The sequence below is a fragment of the Nyctereutes procyonoides genome, unplaced genomic scaffold (assembly GCF_905146905.1).
Source record: "Nyctereutes procyonoides isolate TBG_1078 unplaced genomic scaffold, NYPRO_anot_genome, whole genome shotgun sequence".
In the NCBI taxonomy this organism is placed as follows: domain Eukaryota; kingdom Metazoa; phylum Chordata; class Mammalia; order Carnivora; family Canidae; genus Nyctereutes; species Nyctereutes procyonoides.
This window is the reverse complement of record NW_026575126.1, coordinates 16315115-16323659: the sequence shown is the minus strand read 5'-3', so window position 1 is coordinate 16323659 and position 8545 is coordinate 16315115. Positions and strand designations below refer to the sequence as shown.

At 40.0% G+C, this 8545-nt stretch overlaps 1 non-coding gene across 1 annotated transcript; it reads left to right on the top strand.

Moving 5' to 3' along the window:
• The first annotated feature begins 7972 nt into the window (after positions 1-7972).
• On the top strand, positions 7973-8079 carry LOC129520387 (U6 spliceosomal RNA). Its single transcript, XR_008666601.1, has one exon. It is a non-coding gene; the product is annotated as a U6 spliceosomal RNA (small nuclear RNA).
• The last annotated feature ends 466 nt before the right edge of the window (positions 8080-8545 follow it).

Genomic DNA, 8545 nt, shown 5'->3' with positions numbered 1-8545 from the left:
GTGCCCTGGGCCAAAGGCAGGCACTAAACCGCTGAGCCACTGGGGCTGCCCTGAAAGTACTTTAAAAGGGTGCCTGGCTGGCCCAGTCAGTGGAGCATGTGGCTCTTGCTCTCAGGGTTGTGAGGTCAAGCTCCAAGTTGGGTGTAGAGATTACTTAAAAATAGAATCTTAAAAAAAAAAAAAGAATACTTTATGTATTCTAAATATAAGTTCTCTTTCAGATCTATCATGCAAATATTTCCCGTCAGTCTGTATCTTGTCTTTTCATTCCCTTAACAGTTCTTATAAAGAGCAGAAATTCTTAATTTTGATGAAGTCCACTTCATCAAATTTTCTGGTACTACTATTTCTGAAAGGTTAGAACACTATTTAGGTAATGTGATAGACTTGATTTAATTTTAAGAGCCATCTCAGAATTATGACTTGATTTAAAATTTTTTTAATTATTCTATTTTAAGGTAGCAGGATTTTTCTTAAGCTAGTGTTTATTTTTAACATGTTTTTCTTGTTCTCAGAGTTCATTCCTAATTTTAGATTTTAAAAAATATTACATAGTCTTTTTGCTATGTAATTCAAACTTTGACTATCTTCTTAATTTTGAAAACATCATATTGTATCCAAAATAGAAATACAATCTTCCGCAATTGCTAATTCAAAGGTGATTTGTTATTTATTTTCTCCTGGAATGCTCTGAAGAGAAGTCATTGCATGGTATTGGATTTAACCTAGGAAGTTTTTGTTTTAATAACAATTTAGTTTTATAAATCTATTTCTCTAGTTTTCTGATATTCTTACATTTTCCCCCCAATATTCTTAAATTCCTCAGTGAGGTTTGTCTTTCCCTCACATATTTATCATACTCTTTAATGTCTATTTCATATTTACATATGAAATATGTATTCTTAAACATTTTCTCCCTATATTTTTCTTTAACCTGTATGATTTTACCTGAAAGTTACCACCTTCCATTTATTCCTGTTACTCTTTGTAAAATGATGATAGATTAAATACTAGTCTGTTTCATTATTTTATTATTTTCTTATCATTTTGTATGACTTTTTTTTTTTTTTAGGATTTTATTTACTTATTCATGAGAGACACAGAGAGAGGCAGAGACACAAGCAGACGGAGAAGCAGGCATTCTGCAGGGAGCCGGATACGGGATTCAATCCAGGGACCCCGGGATCACACCCTGAGCCAAAGGCAGTTGCTCAACCACTGAGCCACCCAGACTTCTCTTATGACTTGATTTTTAAATGTGGCCTAGCAAGTTCTTTCCTGGTCCAGTTTTGTTACCAAAACAGTCAAATAGCTACAGGATATCCAAGTTCTAGTGCATACCTACTTATTTCAAGCAAAATTTGATAAAGCAAAATTTCAGTACCAGAAGGAACCCTGCACTGTGGCAGTGCTATTTTTATAAGCATAGCTCCAGGAAAGGATAAAGCCACCAAGCTGAGCTTCTGGGGGCTGTGGGAAGAGCAGCTTTCTCTTCAACTGCGGGAGATAATAAGGGCCAGAAAATTAGGCCCAAATCACCCATGAATCAGAAATAAAGAGATTCCAGTCCTGCCACCGGGGAAGGAATGAGCCATGGCTCTTTACACAGACATTGGCCAGCTGTGCATTTCAGCATGAGAAATTCTCCACATGCCTCCAAAGGAAGCCAGAGCCTATATATATATATATATATATATATATATATATATATATTTTAGATTTTATCTATTTGAGAGAGACAGAGCACAAGTGGGAGGAGGGACAGAGGGAGAAGCAGACCCCCACTGAGCGTAGAGCCTGACTTGGGGCTCCATCCCAATGCCCCAAGATCATGACCTGACCTGAAGTCAGGCGCTTAATCAACTGAGCCACCCAGAACCTTACTATTTTAAATTATTTACAATTTAGATAATGGACTCAAATAATAAAAATAACAGTTAACAGCCAGTGCTTATGCTTGCTAGAGGTGTTTTCTCATAGTATCCCATGATTTTTTTTTTTAACTAAAGAACATTTATTCATTTTCTACCAAGACTTTATCTTGAGGACATAACTAAATTGTCACCACCACCCCCCACCCCAAAGTGAAGAAGGGTTAGTACAGTGAATGTTATAAAGCAGATATGAGCAGGTTTTTTAAAAATTTTTTTTTTATTTATGATAGTCACAGAGAGAGAGAGAGAGAGGCAGAGACACAGGCAGAGGGAGAAGCAGGCTCCATGCACCGGGAGCCCGACGTGGGATTCGATCCCGGGTCTCCAGGATCGCGCCCTGGGCCAAAGGCAGGCGCCAAACCGCTGCGCCACCCAGGGATCCCGATATGAGCAGTTTGAAGGACTGGAACCAACATTAACTAACAAAAAACTTCCATCTAAATTATCATAAAAATGTTTAAGTAAAAAGGAAGGGGATGATGAGAACTTCAGATTGAGCAAGATCCTCGCATTTCATCTAATACATTCAATCCTGGCTAGAGTATTCCAAAATGGAAACAGGATTACTATAATACAAAACTTCCACTACAGCACGCTGTGCACACCTGTGTTCCAAGCCCCCCCCCCCCCCCTGCTGCTCCACTATTTCCCAGCCTGTTGGGCCTGCCGATGAAGGAGCACACAGATCCTGACAACCCTGTGAAGGAGGTGCTAGGGGATGAGGAATCTGAAGTACAGAAGGATTAGGTGAGCAGTACACTAGACAGTTCTTACCCCAGGGTCTGGCCTCTTCTTTCCCATCCCCTCCTGACACTTCCTCATGGCACTTCCATGTCTGGACTCTTGTGTCCTCATGAGTGGTCTTAGTTTGTGTCTTGTTTATTTAGGTCTATTCCCTGCTTAAGTGAATCACCTTAGAGAGGGACCATAAGGAGGTCACACAAGCACAGTGCTGAGCCTAGGAGGGGTGGTGGGTGCCTCCCGACCAGTGCCCTGCCCGTGTCCCTCAGCCCTTGCACTCCGGCACATGGGCTGCCTTCATTCAGCCCTTGTGCGCCACCAGCAGGGCCCTGTGAGAAGTCTGGCTCCCTCATGAGACTGGGGGCCCCTGTCATCCTAGTGCTAGTGTTTATTCAGCTGGTTCTTGATAAACGTTTGCTGATTAAGGGAATGAAGAAATCTCCTAACCTAGCCCTGATGAGGCCTTTGATTCTAAATTTCCATAGTTAAGGACTGACTGTTTCACATAAAAACCCAGCATCCAGGTAACCAATGGCATGTGCCAGATCAATTCTTCTAGCTGAGTGGTCAGGCCAACTCCAAAGACACTCAGGTATCTTTATTCTGGGAAAATACTGTTATCTTGTTGCCAGAATGATTCAGAGCTCTCTGTGGACATGGGTAGACTAACAATGAGGGATTTTGGTATGTGCAGCCACAGGATTATGGGTAGTCCACAACACCTCAGTCTTCAGGAGGAGCCTATACCATAGTCATGGAAGGAAAGAAGTGGGGGAACTTCACACCAGGGAAGCCTTTGAAAGAATCATCATCATGATACTGGTTGTCCCTTATAGAGTTTTGGCTGCTGTTGCCCTGTTCTTTATGTGTGTTAACTCACCTTATCTCCAACACAAAACAAATGAACAGTGAATCACCAATAGTAGTGCAAACCGATCATCTTTTTATAATTTGTATCAATTAACATAGTTTTATATAGTTATTTATATGCTTTTATCTTTTAAATTCTATACCTGAATTAAAAGTGATTTATGACCACCATTAAAGTATTTAATACTCTTTATTTGTCTGTGTATTCATAGAGAGCTTTATATCTTTATATTTTCATATGCATTTGTGTTGCTGCTTAGAATCCTTTTGTTTGAACTTGAAGGACTCCCTTTAGCAATTTTTGCAAAAGCTGGTGTAGTAATGATGAATCCCTTCAGCTTTTGTTTCTCTGGCAAAGTCTTTGTCTCCCTTTCATCTTTTTTAGAAGGGGAGAGGGGCAGAGGGAGAGAGAGAATCCTGCCCAGCACGGAGCCTGTCATGGGGCTCCATCTCACAACCTGAGATCATAACCTGAGCTGAAATCAAGAGTTGGATGCTTAACTGACTGAGCCACCCAAGCACCCCTGCCCTTCATTTTTTTTTTTTTTAAAGATTAGTTATTTGAGAGAGAGCAAGAGCAGGGGGAGGGGCAGAGGGAGAGACTCTTCAAGCAGACTCCCGGCTGAGCATGAAGTCTGATACAGGCTGGATCCCATGACTCATGAGATCACAACCTGAGCCGAAACCGAGAGTTAGATGTTCAACCGATTGCACTCCTCCCCTTCATTTTTGAAGGACAGTTTTGTCTTCTTGAGAAAGCAACTCATCATGTACGAGGAAGCTCCCCAGTTAAATGAAAGTTGAGTGAGTTCATCATCACTACTAGGCCTGCTGATTTGGTTCAAATGAAACAGCTTTTTTGCTCATTTCAATGTGGCTGTTCTTGGCTTTGAACTTGCCTTGGGTGCCATGACTTTCAAACTGATTTCTTGATTTCTCATAAAGGCTTTTTGACTATGTTGTTGACTATGTTGTCTTTATAGGGGAACAAGGTCTGGAGCTTCCTATTCTGCATCTTGCTGTGTCACTCCATAACCTAGGCAGTATTTTTACTAAAAATGTTTAACCTGAATCTAAACATGAGGAAATAATCAAACAGATCCAGAGGCAAACTGAAGACAACTAGCATGCATATGTCAAAAGTGTTAATGTCATAAAAATCCTCCTTCACCCTCGAAAAAAGCAGAGAGAGTATCCTGGGTTAAAGGAGACAAAAAATGGGATGCCTGGGTGGCTCAGCAGTCGGGCGTTTGCTCAGGGCATGATCCCAGGTCCAGGGATCGAGTCCCACATTGGGCTCCCTGCATGGAGCCTGCTTCTGCCTGTCTATGTCTCTGCTTCTCTCTGTGTCTTTCGTGAATAAATAAATAAAATCTTTTTTTTTTTTAAATAAAGGAGACAAAAGATATGGTAGTACAACTATGAAGCTTGACTGGATTCTGAATTTTTAAAAGAAAACCATAAAAATCGTTTTGAAGATCATTGAAGAAATTTGGATATGTACTGCTTATTTACTAAAATCAGTAGTAAATGTTGGGCACCTGGGTGGCTCAGTCAGTTAAGTGTCCACCTTCAGCTCAGGTCATGATCCGGGGGTCCTGACACTGAGTGCTAGATTGGGCTCCCTGCTCAGCAGGGAGTCTCTTCTCCCTCTCCCTCCACACTTCCTGCCCCTGCTCATGCACTCTCTCTCTCAAATAAATATATAGATAAATCAATCAATCAATCAATCTTAAAAAATAGTAAATGTCCTAGGTGTGATAATGACATGGTGGATATGTAGAAAAATGTGTTTGTTAGGTGATGCTAAAATATTTAAGGGGGAAATATCATGATGTCTATGATACACACACAGAATGAACAAATATGACAAAATGTTAACTGTTGGTGAATCTACATAAATATTATAAAGGTATTCTTTAAATTCATCATAGATTTAGTTTTCAAAATAAAAAGTTAAGGAGAAAAATCCTATGAGACATATATTCTTTCATCAAGATATTCTTTTTTTAAAAGATTCATTTAGGGCAGCCCTGGTGGCACAGCGAGCCCCGGTGGCACAGCGGTTTAGTGCCGCCTGCAGCCTGGGGTGTGATCCTGGGGACCCAGGATCGAGTCCCACGTCGGACTCCCTGCATGGAGCCTGCTCCTGTCTATGTCTCTGCCTCTCTCTCTGTGTCTCTATGAATAAATAAATAAAATATTAAAATAAATACTCTAGTTTTCTTTTTTTAAAGTAAAAGATTCATTTATTTCAGAGAAAGAGAGAGAGATCACAAATGGAAGGAGTAGAAGGCAGAGGGAGAGGGAGAGAGAATCTCAAGCAGACTCTGTGCTGAGCATGGAGCCTGACCCTAACATCACTACTTGAGCTGAAACCAAGAGCTGGATGCTTAACCAACTGCACCACCCAGGTGCCCCAAGATATTCTTTTTTTTAAATGTATTTATTTAAATTCAGTTAATTAACAGTGTTATGTTAGTTTCAGCTGTACAGTATAGTGATTCAACACTTCCAAATATCACCTGGTGCTCATGTCAGCAAGGGCACTCCTTAATTCCCATCCCCTGTTTCACCCTCCACCTCCTTTCTGGTAACATCAGTATGTTCTCTATAGTTAAGAGTCTATTTCTTGGTTTGTCTCTTTCTTTTTCCCTTTGCTCATTTGTTTTATTTCTTAAATTCCACATATGAATGAAATTATATGGTGTTTATCTTCCTCCGACTTATTTTGCTTAGTATAATACTATCTAGCTCTTAGCTCCATCCATGTCATTGCAAATGGCAAGATTTCATTCTTTTTTAATGGCTGAGTAATATTCCATTATATATATATAATTATAGAATATATATAATGGAATGGTGGTGTGCATGCATATATATATATGTGTGTGTATATACATATATACACACCACATCTTCTTTATCCATTCTTCAGCTGATGGACACTTGGGCTCTTTCCATAGTGTGGTTATTGTTGATAATGCTGGTATAAATATCAGGGTACATGTACCCCTTCAAATCAGTATTTTTGTGTTCTTTGGGTAAATACTTACTAGTACAATTTCTGGGTCATAGGGCAGTTCTATTTTTAACTTTTGAGGAACCTCTATATGATTTTCCAGAGTGGCTGCACCAGTTTCATCAAGATATTTTTACTATCCCACTTTATAGATGAGAAAACCAAGGGTCAGGATGATTCCCAGTCTATTCTATGTCACACAACAGAAAAGCTGAGAATTCAACCTGAGTAGGTTCGCACAATTTTAATATCATATTAAAGTGAATTCACAGCATTTGACATAGGAATTGTGGCCACTTTTTTTTTGGGGGGGGCACTTTTTTATAGAATGAAATCTGAGGCTCCAAGATGAGGCTAAATGACCAGAGTCATGAGGTGTAGGAGGTTGAGCCAGAGCATCAGTCCAGTGTTTCCTTTGGAGTTTGGTGTTTTTTCCATTATGTGTTGCTGAGATAGGTAGAGAGAGAGAGAGACAGAACAAGAGAGAGAAAGGATTTGATTGATTGGGCAGGGGCTAAAAGCCTTACATTTTCTCTCTCTGATAAACTCCCCACCATTTACCTTGACAAATATTTTAGTAAGATCTGGGAATGAGGCCAATCATGAGACATGGCAGCTGTTGGCTCAGTTACTATCTGATGAATCCTATGTATGTGCTGTTCTCTTTGCTTACCCTGCTCTCTCCTGATCCCTGTTCATCCCACTCCACTCTCTCCCTTTTCTCTCATCACTCAGCCCTAAACCTTACCCCTACTCATCCTTTGGGCCTCAGATTAAATTCCATTTATTTCAGGAAACTTATCTAAACTTTAACCTTAACCTTAAAATCCTGCCCCACACCATCCTGTAGACTAAGATCCCATTTCTTTCAGAGCTTCCTGTTATCACACATATTATGAGCACTTAACATGTATAAATTCACTTAGTCCTCAAAGCCTACGAGGTTGATAGTAATATTGCCATCCACATTTTATGATAAAGAAATCCAGATGTAAAAAAGCTAGTTAACTTCCCTAAGATTACAGTTAGTATGAATTCAATCACAGGTATCTGGTTCAAAGCCTAAACTTTTAGCCACTATGTGGTAATTGTTCTTCTTAGCATGTAGAGAGACTACAAATATTTGTTTACTTTATGTCTTCCCGGTTTAACTGAAAGCTTTATAACTTGTTCATTAGTATATCCTGGTACTTAGCTTTGGGCCTGTCATCATCAGGGCCCAATAAATATTTGTTGAATGACTAGTAATGTGGGTAGTGTTATGGGAAGAACAAGGTAGCAGGAGTCAAACAGACCAGAGTCAGTCACTTGGCCACTTACCAATTAGGTGATTTTGGAGAGGTCAACTGACTTCGCAATGGAGTAGTTTTTATATCTGAAGAATGGAAATTAAATTACTATGTGAGTGCTCGCTTCGGCAGCACATATACTAAAATTGGAACGATACAGAGAAGATTAGCATGGCCCCTGCGCAAGGATGACACGCAAATTCGTGAAGCGTTCCATATTTTTTGGAATGTTGATGGCAACGCTACTGAGGGGGTGTGAATGCGCTTGCGGGGTGGGGGGGGAGGTCTTTAAGTATATCGTTTAACTGTACCATCCAGAGCCAACCAGAAGCTATTGACCATTAAAATTATGAGAATTTCAAAAAATAAATAAATAAATAAATAAATTACTATGTGAATATATTGCAACTGTGGAGAATTGGATCTGAATCGTACTGTATAAAGGTCAATTATGATGGTTTATTGTACCTGATGGGTAACAGGATCCTGGTTTTTCCACTTCCAAAAGGGAAATAAAGTAGAGACTGTGTCCAGAAAAAGTCACTCCCTGCCTATGCTGTCCTCACGGGTAGGCCTGAAATTCTAAGTTAGGCCATAAGAACCTGACCAAAGAAGCCTGACAAGGGAGTTGGCTAAAGCACTCACATCTACTCCTCTTTGTGAGCTCTGCTTGGAGTATAAGACAGTGC